We start from the raw sequence: 12133 nt of genomic DNA on the forward strand, positions 1-12133 counted from the left end.
CAACTCTTTTGCGACCCTCTGGACTATAGCCTGCCAGGCTCCTCTGTCCGTGGGATTCTGCAGGCAAGAATACTGGAGTGGGTTGCCATGCCCTCCTCCAGGGGATCTTCCTGACCCAGGGAGTGAACCCGCAACTCGTATGTCTCCCTCACTGGCAGACAATTTCTTTACAACTAGCACCATCTGGGAAGCCCTGGGGTTCAAGAGAAGAATGTTTTCATCCAGGCTGGACTCTGGGGTGTAGAGCTTGGGCCTCCCCGGAGGCACCTGATGATGTAAGAGATGACACTGGTACCCTGGGATCTGGCTCTGCATGGCTGTGTGATGGAAGCACCAGTGCTCTCTCCCTGGAGCACTGGGGGATTGGGTTTTATGTGTAGTTTGAGCCACTTTGAAACACCAAGTGGAAACAGAGCAGAATGGAAGACAGAGCTAGTGCATTTCAAATGCATCTTCTTCCTCCATGTGTGAGACTGTACAATGTATGAGACAATGTGTTCCAGAGCAAAACAAAGAGGACAAGATGAAGGGATGGAGTGAGAGGGAAGCAGCACTGAAGAGGGAGCAGGAAATACAGCTGTTTTTTATGCTCAACAGCTTGGGCTGTGTCGGGCCATATTAATCATGTAGGCAATTTTCGGAAGAAAATAAAGTTTTGTTACAATGCACATTTGTGTCTCCTGGAGGAGACTGTCCGGGGATCCATTGATCATGCAGCCTCATTTTTACCACGACGCTGTAAATTCACTTCTGGGTGCTGCCGAGGAGATTAGAGTGGTTATTGACAGGCTCACGGGCTGTTGGAGGGAATCATCTCATTTACTGTGCCGATCTGGTGGAGGGGGCGCATCCCAGAAGGTCCCTCGGAGCCCCCTCGATGTGGCCGGCAGCCATCCTGAGCTGGCAGGCTGACGCTGCTCCCTCCCAGGCCGTTCCTCACCATACACGCAAGCACCCCCACCGTACACACCCACCTACTGAGCATGCACTCCCAGGCCTGGTTTCTTTGGGCTTTTGTCTTTATCAGATTCTGGCCCTGGAAATGAAGATGCAAAGAGGCCAGATGGCATTGTACCAGCAGCAGCATCTTCTCCAGCCACAGGCAATGGGATCAGGCTGCCACTGAGGCTGAGTTGTGGGTTAAGCCTCTCGGCTGGAGCAGGCAATTCCCTCTGCTGAGCGGGACTCCTGGGACCCTCTGGGGAATGGGGACTCTGATCTTGCCCCTTCACGGTCAAGGTGGCCATTCAGTAAATTGTGGGGGCATCGCAGAAGTAAAAAAGCTCTCTGCCACACGCTGAACCTGTCACCCTGGGCACACGGCTCACGCTTCTTCATCTCTGAAACTTCCACATCATCCTTACCATAGTTAGCTCTGGGTGCCTGGCTAAGGTCCTTCTAAGGATCAGGTGAGCTCAGTCTTTGGGAGCCCTGGGAAAATGCAATGTACCCATCAATGGAAAGACCAGCCTTCCTGGACTAGAGAGCTTCTGGATGGATGGATGGATGGATGGATGGAAGGACAGACAGCTAGGTAGATAGGTAGACAGACAGATATCTTATTAGTTCTATTTCTCTGGAGGACCCTCACTGATACACTGCCCTGTGGTGGTTTGGAAAACAAGTTTGCACCAAATTGAGGTGTCAGGTCTCATTGGAACCCTGTCTTTCCAATCTCTCCTTCCTGTCACAGCCTCAGACACCACCTCAGCACAGAAGGGAGCCTCTGGCACACGATGAGAGATGACCAGAAGGACAAACCCCCCTCCAAGTTGGGCAGTGGAATTATCTCAAAACTCCCATGGCCTCTCACCATCCAGAGCCGCTGCACCAAGACTGTCTCCACCTCCAACAGCCACAACCTCCTTGCCTTCCGGTTCTCCCCACTGTGTGTCCCCCAAACACCCACTCTCTGACCTCGATGAGCCCTCCCGGTCCTGGGCCACTCTGTTGTCACTCAGTATATCATCTCTGCTCGTGCTCTCGCTCAGCTAAAATCTCTGCACTTCCCTTCACCCCTGCCTTCATCCTCCGCTCACTTCCCTGGCTTGCTTTCTCACCAGCCCTGAAGAACCCCAGCTGGGAACCAATTGTCCATCTGACTTTCCTCCCCTTTGCACACACAGGAGTGGAGGAAGAAGGCCCACCAAGGTAGTGGTGACAAGACACATCCAAGGTCTCCGGTCCCCTGGGGCCCTGGGAGCTGCCCTGTACGCTTCTTTTCAAGGCAGGTCAGAACTCTCAATTCCCCCATCCCTTCTTCCTACTTTCTTCCCTTCCCTCCAGGCAACCTGCCTCTTGCAGGTAGCTCCTACCCCACAGAGGGAATCAAGGCCACCAGCAGGAATTTCCAAGTGTAGCCACAGGCCTGTAACAGCAGCAACATTCCCCGGCAGCCTGCTAGAAATGCACATTTTCAAACACCTACTGTAGAGCACAGTGAAGTCTGTTCAACCTCATTGGGCAGCCTGGATGGGAGGGATGTTTGGGGGAGAACCGATATGTGTATATGTATGGCTGAATCCCTTTGCCGTCCACCTGAAACCGTCACAACATTGTTAATCGGCTATATAGCAATACAAAATAAAAAGTTAAAAGCAACTCACATTTTCTGCCCAACCAGACCCACTGGCTCAGAGATCGTGACCAAGTTCTGCAAGTGGTTTCTGCACACCACGTGGAAATGTGAGAAGCACTTCCCTGGCCCCCCTTACCAGCTACAAATCTATCAACCTCTGAACTCAGCCTTGAAGGAAACAGGCTCAGGAGGTCAGAGGTAACCCCCTCATCTGTGCTGTGGATTCTTCATCCTCCCCTCCAAATGCCCTGCTTCATCCCCATCTCTGCTTTTTCTTCCACTGGAGGATCTGCCCTGGTCACTTGTTCACTTCAAAGGTTGTCCTTTTCTGCTAATACTCCAAATTCCAAAATTTCTAAATTCACTCCCCCTTCACTGACTTCTTCCACCCAAAGAAGGGACCCAAGTCTTTCCTATTTTCATTACAGAAACTCCCTTGCCCCACTGCCTTAATCCCCAGCTTCGGCTCTCTCCTTTATCTGCCATTCATCCCCCATCCCACAGTTATTTACCTCCTACTTACCCTATTCTGCTAAAACTGCTCTTGTTAATTTCCAGTGACAGTGAGGTGGCCAGAATCAATGGAGACTTCCCAACTTCACCACAGTTGATGATCCTCTCTGCAGTGTTTAACACGGTTGCCTCTCCCCTTCCATAAACGGTATTTACCCTTGGATCCTGGCACCCTTGCCATTTTCATCCCCATCTCTGCTTTTTCTTCCACTGGAGGATCTGCCCTGGCCACTTGTCCACTTCAAAGGTTGTCCTTTTCTGCTAATACTCCAAATTCCAAAATTCCTAAAGGCTCCGTCTTCCACTCTCTGCTATTCTCACTTGATCAACCCTTCCTAGGTGACCTCATCCCAGCTTATGACTCCAACCCTGATGCCATCAACTTTCAAATCCACATCTCTAGATGCTTCAAGCTTCTGTTTCCCACTGGGCTTCTCCACTTGGATGTTTCATCAGCACCCCAAATACAGCCTTCCCAAAACCGACACCTGTTCTCTCTGTACCTCCCCGTCTTCATTGAGAGGTACCACTCTTTCTCTTTGGGAGTCAAGTCAAAATCACGACACGTTCAACATGTCCAACTGGTCATCAAGTCCTAAAGATTCTGCCATCTTTAGGATCTCTTTATGACACTCCCCTCCACCCCTATTTCTACTTCTACTCCTCAACTCATCATCAATCTCTCCTGAATGATACTCAAGGCCACTTAACTAACTGGTCCCCAGCCTCCAGCCTGTCTGTCTGCAACTCAACCCCATTCTATCCACCCCACTAGCAGAATGATCTTTCTAAGATGCTAACGCAATCCCACTACTCATATTTCCACTATCTCTTTGGCTCTTGGTAGCTTTCGGAATTAGCTTCAAACATCTTTGAAGTTCAGACCCCTGGCTCAGCTCTCCAACTTCATCTCCTCCCTGGGAGGGTAAATATTTGTACTTCCCAGAACCACAAATGCTGCCTCTCAGTTCGCACACCTTTCTCTCTGCCTAAAGTGCCCTTCCTCCTGCTGAGCCTGCCGTCTTCCCTCAGCCCCGCTCCAGGCAGCTCTCCCAGACTCCCAGCAGCATGTCAGGCCCCTCTGTCACTTTCTCTCCCTCTACACCCTGTCATCCTGTCACTCTTCACTCTAGCATTGCAGGGTGGCCAAGGGGTCTTCTTCAGGGGGTCATCTTCCTTTTCTGTTTCCCCAGAGCCCAGCAAAATAGTCGGTAGATAAACAGTTAGTGAATGAACAGATAAAAACCCTCCTGTCTTCCCAACATATTCCCTCCACTCTTCTTATGATCAAAGGTATCACTTATCTCCTCCTGCAATTAGAACATTGGTGATGGCACCTCCGCACTTAAAAAAGATAGCATCCTGAACACAACTGCCTACTGTCTCCCTTGATTGACTAATCTGAACTCAAACTCTGAAGGCTGCTGGGGTCAAGTGCATTAACCAGGCCCAAATTCTCTTTTTTTTTTTTCCTTCCCTCCTCATCAAGCCCTGCCTATACTCCTAGGAAAGACGGATATCATTTTTAGTAACAGCAAACCTTGCAAAACAAGATATGGGGCTGAATAAATGAGATGTATGAGGCCCCTCTTTTGGACCTCTCATTATTAGGGAAAATGCACACTTTGCTGAGTGGCTTAATTTTCTCTGCTTGAGCTCAATTCATCCAGGAAGGAGCAGCACACCTCATTAACTTACTTCCCACACAGAGCAGTCTCCGAGACGAACTGCCCACTTCAGCATTTGAGTCTGCATGCATCGTGCCTATGAGCTGTATTAGGGCAAAATTTTCATGAATCAAGACTCAGCCTGCTCCATGCATGGCGAGCGGTCTTACCTTGGGGTCCAGGGAGCCCCAGGAAAACTCCAGAAATTAGATACAGGATGTTGTGGGTGAAGGGGGATTTGTTTTTTCTGGGCCACACTGGCTTCCCACAGGAGCACAGTGGGAGGGGGAGAACCCAGGCCATAGAGCAGAGAGGACCATTGTGAGTTGCAGCCCCCCGCCCTGGTCAAGACCAGTGCCAGACCCACACCCTGTTTTCAAGCACCATGGGGTCAACAAAGCTCTATGCCTCCCCCGCCAGCCTGGTTTCTACAAATATTTATTTTGGACTATTCCCCAAAGCACTTCTGATTTTTGGACTGAATACCTACTGGCTCCATGGCTTCCTGGGAAGTCTCTTTCCCTGAGTTGTAAAGAGTTGCTTTTCCAAGGGCAAGGCAATCATCATTAGCCAGAAAATTCTTGAGACTCAGCACTGCAACAACTACGCCAGTTTGAAGTATACTAGAGTCCCGACGTGGACAAAAAACCAACCAACCAACCAAAAAAAAAACAAAAAAAAACCAACCTTACTTGTCTCTCTCTAACCTACACAGTTTTCTTTTTTAAGTCAAAAGTGTTCATTCACCATTTTATCCTCAGTTCCAATCATAGCCCCCTGAGTTGCGCGGCACCGCTCTCCCTAAAACGGAAGGGGAATCACACATACGGGGCAGGGGCACTATTCAGATTCCCCACTTGGTGGATGCATCTGCCTGGGTATGATGCAGCTTCTCGTGCTGTCTTCAGTGAAGAGAACAGAAAAAGAAAAGAAAATCCCTCAAGTTCGGTTAAGCAATGGCTCAGGAGGAGAATTTCTAAAAACAATTAAGGGTAAATTCATGCAGACAGTTTCAGGCCACAGCTAAGAAAGCCTGGGTGCTCCTAAGACACAGGAAATGCTGCCTAGGCCACTCATACCTAGTATTTATCCTATAACCTTTCTAAGCGGAGTGGAATGAGAGGGGACCACCCCAAGTGCTGCAGGAGGGACATAAATACACTGGAAAATACTCAGATTAGAAATAATAAATAGTGGTGTTCCAAAGCCCAGCAGATCCAAAATTTGGTCAAAAAGATTCTTCATAGAAACTGAGGGCCATACAGCGCTCTGTTCTCAGGCAGCCCCTCCCTGCCCATGCCCAGTCCCTCGCGCAGAATGACAATCTCGTTCTAAAAGTCGTCACCCTGTCATTTTAGCATAGCAACGAGACACATATGATCAAACTAGCTATTTTTCCACTTTTCCTTTTAATTATTCAGGCCAAATTGGCCACTCAAGCCCATCTTTCTACTGACACTAACCCTGAAAACACTTTTGTTTATTCCTGCATCTGGGCTAGCCCTCTTGTCCTTGGCATTATTGTTACTCCCCCTTCTCCCCCCGCCATCCCCAGTTTTAAAATCCAAGTATAGTTGATTTACAATGTTATGGTAGTTGCCGGTGTACAGCAAAGTTGTTCAGTTATTTATCTATTATTTTTCAGATTCTTTTCCATTTTATGCTATTGTAAGATACTGAATATAGTTTCCTGTGCTATAAGGCGGTCCCTGTTGTTTGTCTACTTTACATATAGGAGATGTAAGAGATGTGAGTTTAGCCCCTGGGTCAGGAAGAAGGAGGAGGAGGAGGAGGAAAGGGCAACCCACTCCAGTATTCTTGCCTGGGAAAATCCCATGGACAGAGGAGCCTGGTGGGCTACAGTTCATGAAGTCACAAAGAGTCAGATGTGATGGAGCACACATGTATATATACATAGTAGTGGGTATCTGTTCATCCCAAATCCCTAATTTATTACTGTTGTTACTTTTATCATTGATAAAAAGTCTTCCATACAGTCTTCCTCAAGGATGAGCACTCGTTCTGAGTCAAATCCAACACGCCAGCCCCTCCAGTCTCAGCTTAGTCCTAATTCAGCCCTGCCTGTCTTTGCTGTTGTTGGTGTTCAGTCACTCAGTTGTGTCCGACTCTGTGACCCCATGGACTGCAGCACGCCAGGCTTCCCTGTCCTTCACCATCTCCCAAAGTTTGCCCAAACCCATGTCCACTGAGTCGATGATGCCATCCAACCATCTCATCTTCCTCATCTCCTCTTGCCCTCAGTCTTTCCCAGCATCAGGGTGTTTTCCAAATGAGTTGGCACTTCGCATAAGGCGACCAAAGTATTGGAGCTTCAGCATCAGTCCTTCCAATGAAGATTCAGGGTTGAATTCCTTTAGGATTGACTGGTATGATCTCCTTGCTGACCAAGGGACTCTCAAGACTCTTCTCCAGCAAGACAGTTAGAAAGCATCAATTCTTCAGCGCTCAGCCATCTTTATGGTCCAACTCTCACATTCATCCACGAGTACTAGAAAAACCATAGCTTTGACCATTTTGCACCTTTGTCGGCAAAGTGGTCTCTGCTTTTCAATATGTTGTCTAGGTTTGTCATAGTTGTTCTCCCAAGGACCAAGCATCTTTTAATTTCATGGCTGCAGTCATTGTCCTCAGTGATTTTGGAGCCCAAGGAAATAAAGTCTGTCACAGTTTTCATTTTTTTCCCCCATCTATTTGCCATGAAGTGATGGGACCAGATGCCATGATCTTTTCTGTATATTGAGGTGCCCGTCTTACTAGACAGAAAATGCCTCTCCCTCTCTGAACCACTAAAGCAGCTTAGCAGATCCTGTTTCTACCGAGGGCAGAATGTATGAATGCCCCCAATTCTTCACCCGCCTAGGTAGTCAGGTGCTTTGCCACATAATTCTGAAGTTGTTCTCACCAAAGAGGCGAAGTCCATTTCTCCACCCGCTGAATCTGAGCTCAGCCCCATGACCTGTTCCAACTAGCAGGACAAGGGGAAGTGCTCGTGCCAGCTCCAAGCATGACCTTCAGGAGAGTCTTATGCCCTTGGCCATCACCTAAGAAGCACCAGGCTGGCGCTCTGGTCCCAGGTGAGAACGGAAGCTGGGTGCTAAGAAAGTGACAAATAGCACAGGACACACGTTTGCATGTGTGAGCCCAGCCAATGCAGCTGCTCACCACGCCAAGCACTTTACGGAGTGTACATTATCTTGTCACTCTTCCCAATGAGCCAGTCATGTAGGTATTCCCATTTTGCTTATGGGAAAACTGAGGTTCAGAGTCACGAGCCCAAAGACAAGTGAGTGGTAGACAGAGTGAGGCTTTCAACCCAGATGCCCCTGACTGCAAAGCCCCTTGTTTTAGTCTTTGCGAAAAGAAATGACTTATCAAAGAGGGTTGAGGTGGAGGAATTTTAATAGCATCTGTTTCTTCTTCTGTATTTCACTGCAGTCTCCACTGTCCACACCAAACATGTATTACTTTTATAACTTAAACACTATGAATGTTACTTTTTGAAAGCTTCCTATGAAAATCATTATAGCACTTGACATGTAACTTCAACACTAACTTGAAAGAGTAAACAGGTAAGAATAAATAACAAAACTGCTGAGGGGAAAAGGGTGTTTAGGAAACCCTGAGACAAACACGATGCTAAAATCCAATATAAAGCTAACATAATTTAATCCATAACATGTTTACTGACAAGTGAAACTTAAAGACCAGAAACAAAGCTGATCTTAGAGAAGTTATGCCAAGAACATACAACAGACCAAAGGGTAGGGAAAGAATCACTCAAAAACATGTGTTAGGACTACTCTTTCTCTATTGAGTAAAATTGGAAGAGTTCCCCCTCTAAATAGGCTTCCCAGGTGGTGCTAGTGGTAAAGAACCTGCCTGCCAATGCAGGAGACATAAGAGACACTGGTTCGATCCCTGGGTCGGGAAGATCCCCTGAAGTGGGAAATGGCAACCCACTTCAGTATTCTTGCCTGAAAAATTCAATGGACAGAGGAGCCTGGTAGGCTACAGTCCATGGAGTCGCAAAGAATCAGACATGACTGAGTGAACAAGCACCATGCGCCCCTCTAAACACACTGAAGAATAAACATTAGATAGATAAAACAGTTAAATTAAGAAAAATATAAGGAAAGCAAAAAAAGAAAGAAAGAAAATGAACATCCATATAAGCTCTGGTTGAAGAAGCAACAGTTTGACAACAGTTGCAAACCTCTGATTATCAAAAATAATAAAATTAAGACAACAGCAAATTGCAAAAAAATTTACAGCAATTACAAAAGAATAAAAGATAATGAAAACCCAAAGCACATAATTAGGTAGACAAACAAAAAACATGAACGTGCAATTCAGAGAACAAAAGAAACAGATAAACATGAGAAGAGGTGGACCCTCAAGAGTAATAAGAGAAATTAAAATTAAAACAATAATGAGATGTCATTTTGCCTCTGGGTGGTGAAATTATCAATAATTTTTTCTGGCTTCTTTATACATTTTCTGTTCTTATATTTTTAGAGTCAGCAAGTGTAACACAGAAAAACACATCAATTTAGATTAATGCATGATGACAGGACCATATTGCAAAATTAAAGGGAACAGCAAAGCTTGGCTATACTCTCTTGGATTTTTGCAAGAGTGTGACATCAATTGGCTTAAACAATCCACACCCCCACGCCATCCCACAGCTTGCTCTCTGAGACCACAACTGGAAATAGAATTCTGAGTCAAAACCAAAATCACAACTATTCTCTTTTCAAAGGCAGATGTGGGAGCAAGATGACATGGTCTGATCTCCAAGTTATTCATTCTAGAAAACAAGCATACCTGCCGCTGAAATGGGCCTCCAACTTTTTTTCTATCCAGAAGCTATTTCATGATGGCCTTGTACAATAAACATAAAGTCAATCACTCACAGACCTGCCTCTGTTAGACAACATGTGGCTTTGAAAAGGCATGAGAAACTTCAACATCAAATGACTGTCACTTGATAAAAACCCAGTTAGCTCCAGCCACATGCCAATTTCTTAAGGTTATGGGAACTGCCGTTTACAAGGAGAATAAATGCTCCACAAGGAACAGAAGCCCAAGCCTGGGCATTATATAAGGAAACTGAGCCATCCAACTGAGATTTCCAAGTCTCTAGTCTCACCTGTTAATAACCATTTATAAAACAGTCTAATACCGTGGGTGACCAATTTTTAACCCGAGGATGTACTTCTGCTCTGGAGTAAAATGGCCTGAAAAGAAACTTTAATTCTCTTTCAATCTCAAATCCATTGGTTTCTCAAAATCCTGTAGAATTCCTCCTGCCTATTGTAACATCTCTCAGACATGTGTAAATAACACATGCTTGCTAAGTAGCTTCCGTCGTGTTCAACTCTGTGCGACCCTATAGACACCAGGTTCCTCTGTCCATGGGATTCTCCAGGCAAGAATACTGGAGCAGGTTGCCCTGCCCTCCTCCAGGGGATCTTTGTGACCCAGGGATTGAACCTGCATCTCCTGGATTGGCAGGCGGATTCTTTACCCACTGAGCCCCTGGGGAACCTGCGTGCAAATAGTTTTTAAAAACCTGAGTACTACTATAACATTGTGAACATTAATTTGAATGTTGTTACAAGTAAGAAAAATTGCATTAAAAGGTTTTTGCCTTATTCCCCCCAAAATAAGAATCTACAATCATAGGGAAACGGAGTCCCCTCCAGGGTACCTCCTTTGCCTATTTGAAGTTGCCACATCAGATCCCTGTAGAAGCAGCCCACCTGGCTGAGGATGGTGACTTTATTTCATCCCAAACTTTTTTTTTTTGCCCCACTAGCAAGATCCAGGAGAGAGAAAGCTCCTAGAAAACTAAGCAGTACAAATACACCTCAATGCTTATGACAGATGGAAGGCAAAGCCTTTCCCATGATTTAACATGGATCGTGTATTCACCCAAAAAGCCTGTTCCTTTATTTTTAACACACTGAAGGACAAGTGTATCTGTATCACCAGGAAACATTAGCTTAACTGTGACATTTGCTCACAGTGAACATCAATTATGGACCAGCAAGGTGTTGAATATAGAGAAATTTTTTTAGACCTCCCTAGCTCCCTGGGAAAGCTCATAGCTCCGTAAGGGGAAAAGATAGGCAAATCATAATTATGATTATGGGATGATAAATGTCACAAGGGAGGTCTCTTCAGGATGCTCTGGGAGCTTAGTTCTGCCTGCGAGGAGATAGATGGGGGCCCACCCAGGAAAGGGTTCGCAGAGGAGATAAAATTTGATCTGGGCCATGAAGCATGAAGAGGTAATTTCCAGGTGAGGGCCTGTGAAGAGAGAGAGAAGACTAAGGGAGAAACTCTTGAAGCAAAATGACATGAGTAGCATGTGCAAAAACAGAGGACAGAAAATGTATAGTGCACTGACAGGAAATAGAAATAGATGTTTCAGAGGGCGACGGCAGTGAGGAAAAAGAAAACAGTCAACCACGCGTACTGAAGGTAGTTTATAAAATTCAGACTTGGGGGCTTCTCTTGAGGCTTTACCCTCCAATGCAGGGGCTGCAGGTTCAATCCCTGTTTGGGGAATTAATATTCCACATGCCTCCAGGCCAAAAAATCTTTAAGAAAAAAATAACAAAAATAAAGTAAAAGAAGATAAAATTCAGATGCGATCTGGGAGCAGTGGGAAGCCAGGATGTCAAGGACTGCTGAGCAGGGAAATGACGCAAGAACATATGCTGCTGCAGTTCAGCTGCTAAGTCACGTCTGACTCTTTGTGACCCCACGGACTGCAGCACGCCGGGCTCCCCCGTCCATCAGTATCTCCACGTCCAACAAGGCGATCGGCGCCGTTTTTCAACTGCATTTGCTCATTTTGTGTCTCCGTGTCACATTTTGGTCATTCTCACAACACTCCAAACTTTTTCGTTATTATTATACTTATTATGATGATCTGTGATCAGTGATCTTTGATGTTAACGCTTGCAAAAAGGTTACCTACTGCTCGTTGAAGGTTCAGATGGTGACTGACATTTGTATTATAGCAATAAAGTAGTTTTAATTAAGGTATGTCCATTTTTTAGACATAACGCCTGATAGACTACAGTATAATGTATATAGCTTTTCTATGGACCAGGAAACCAAAAAGTTGTGTGACTTGATTTTTTGTGTTATTGATTTTATTTGCAGGGGTCTGGCGCAGAACCCACAATATCTCTGAGGTCTATGCAGAGTCCTGGAAGGGATGACAGATCCAGTGAATCAAGATGAGTCCTTCCAGAAGACTGGGAGTGGAAGGAATGGAAGGAGCAGGGAAGTAGGTTTAAAAAGAAGAATCTTGGGACTTCCATGGCCGTCCAGTGGTTAA

The 12133-nt window shown here is 46.0% G+C and overlaps 1 protein-coding gene across 1 annotated transcript in view; it reads right to left on the reverse strand.

Moving 5' to 3' along the window:
* GALNT17 (polypeptide N-acetylgalactosaminyltransferase 17) overlaps window positions 1-12133 on the reverse strand; it is a 413864-nt gene that overhangs the window by 210505 nt on the left and 191226 nt on the right. The window lies entirely within an intron of this gene.

This window comes from Cervus canadensis, chromosome 32 (genome assembly GCF_019320065.1).
Source record: "Cervus canadensis isolate Bull #8, Minnesota chromosome 32, ASM1932006v1, whole genome shotgun sequence".
Lineage (NCBI taxonomy): Eukaryota > Metazoa > Chordata > Mammalia > Artiodactyla > Cervidae > Cervus > Cervus canadensis.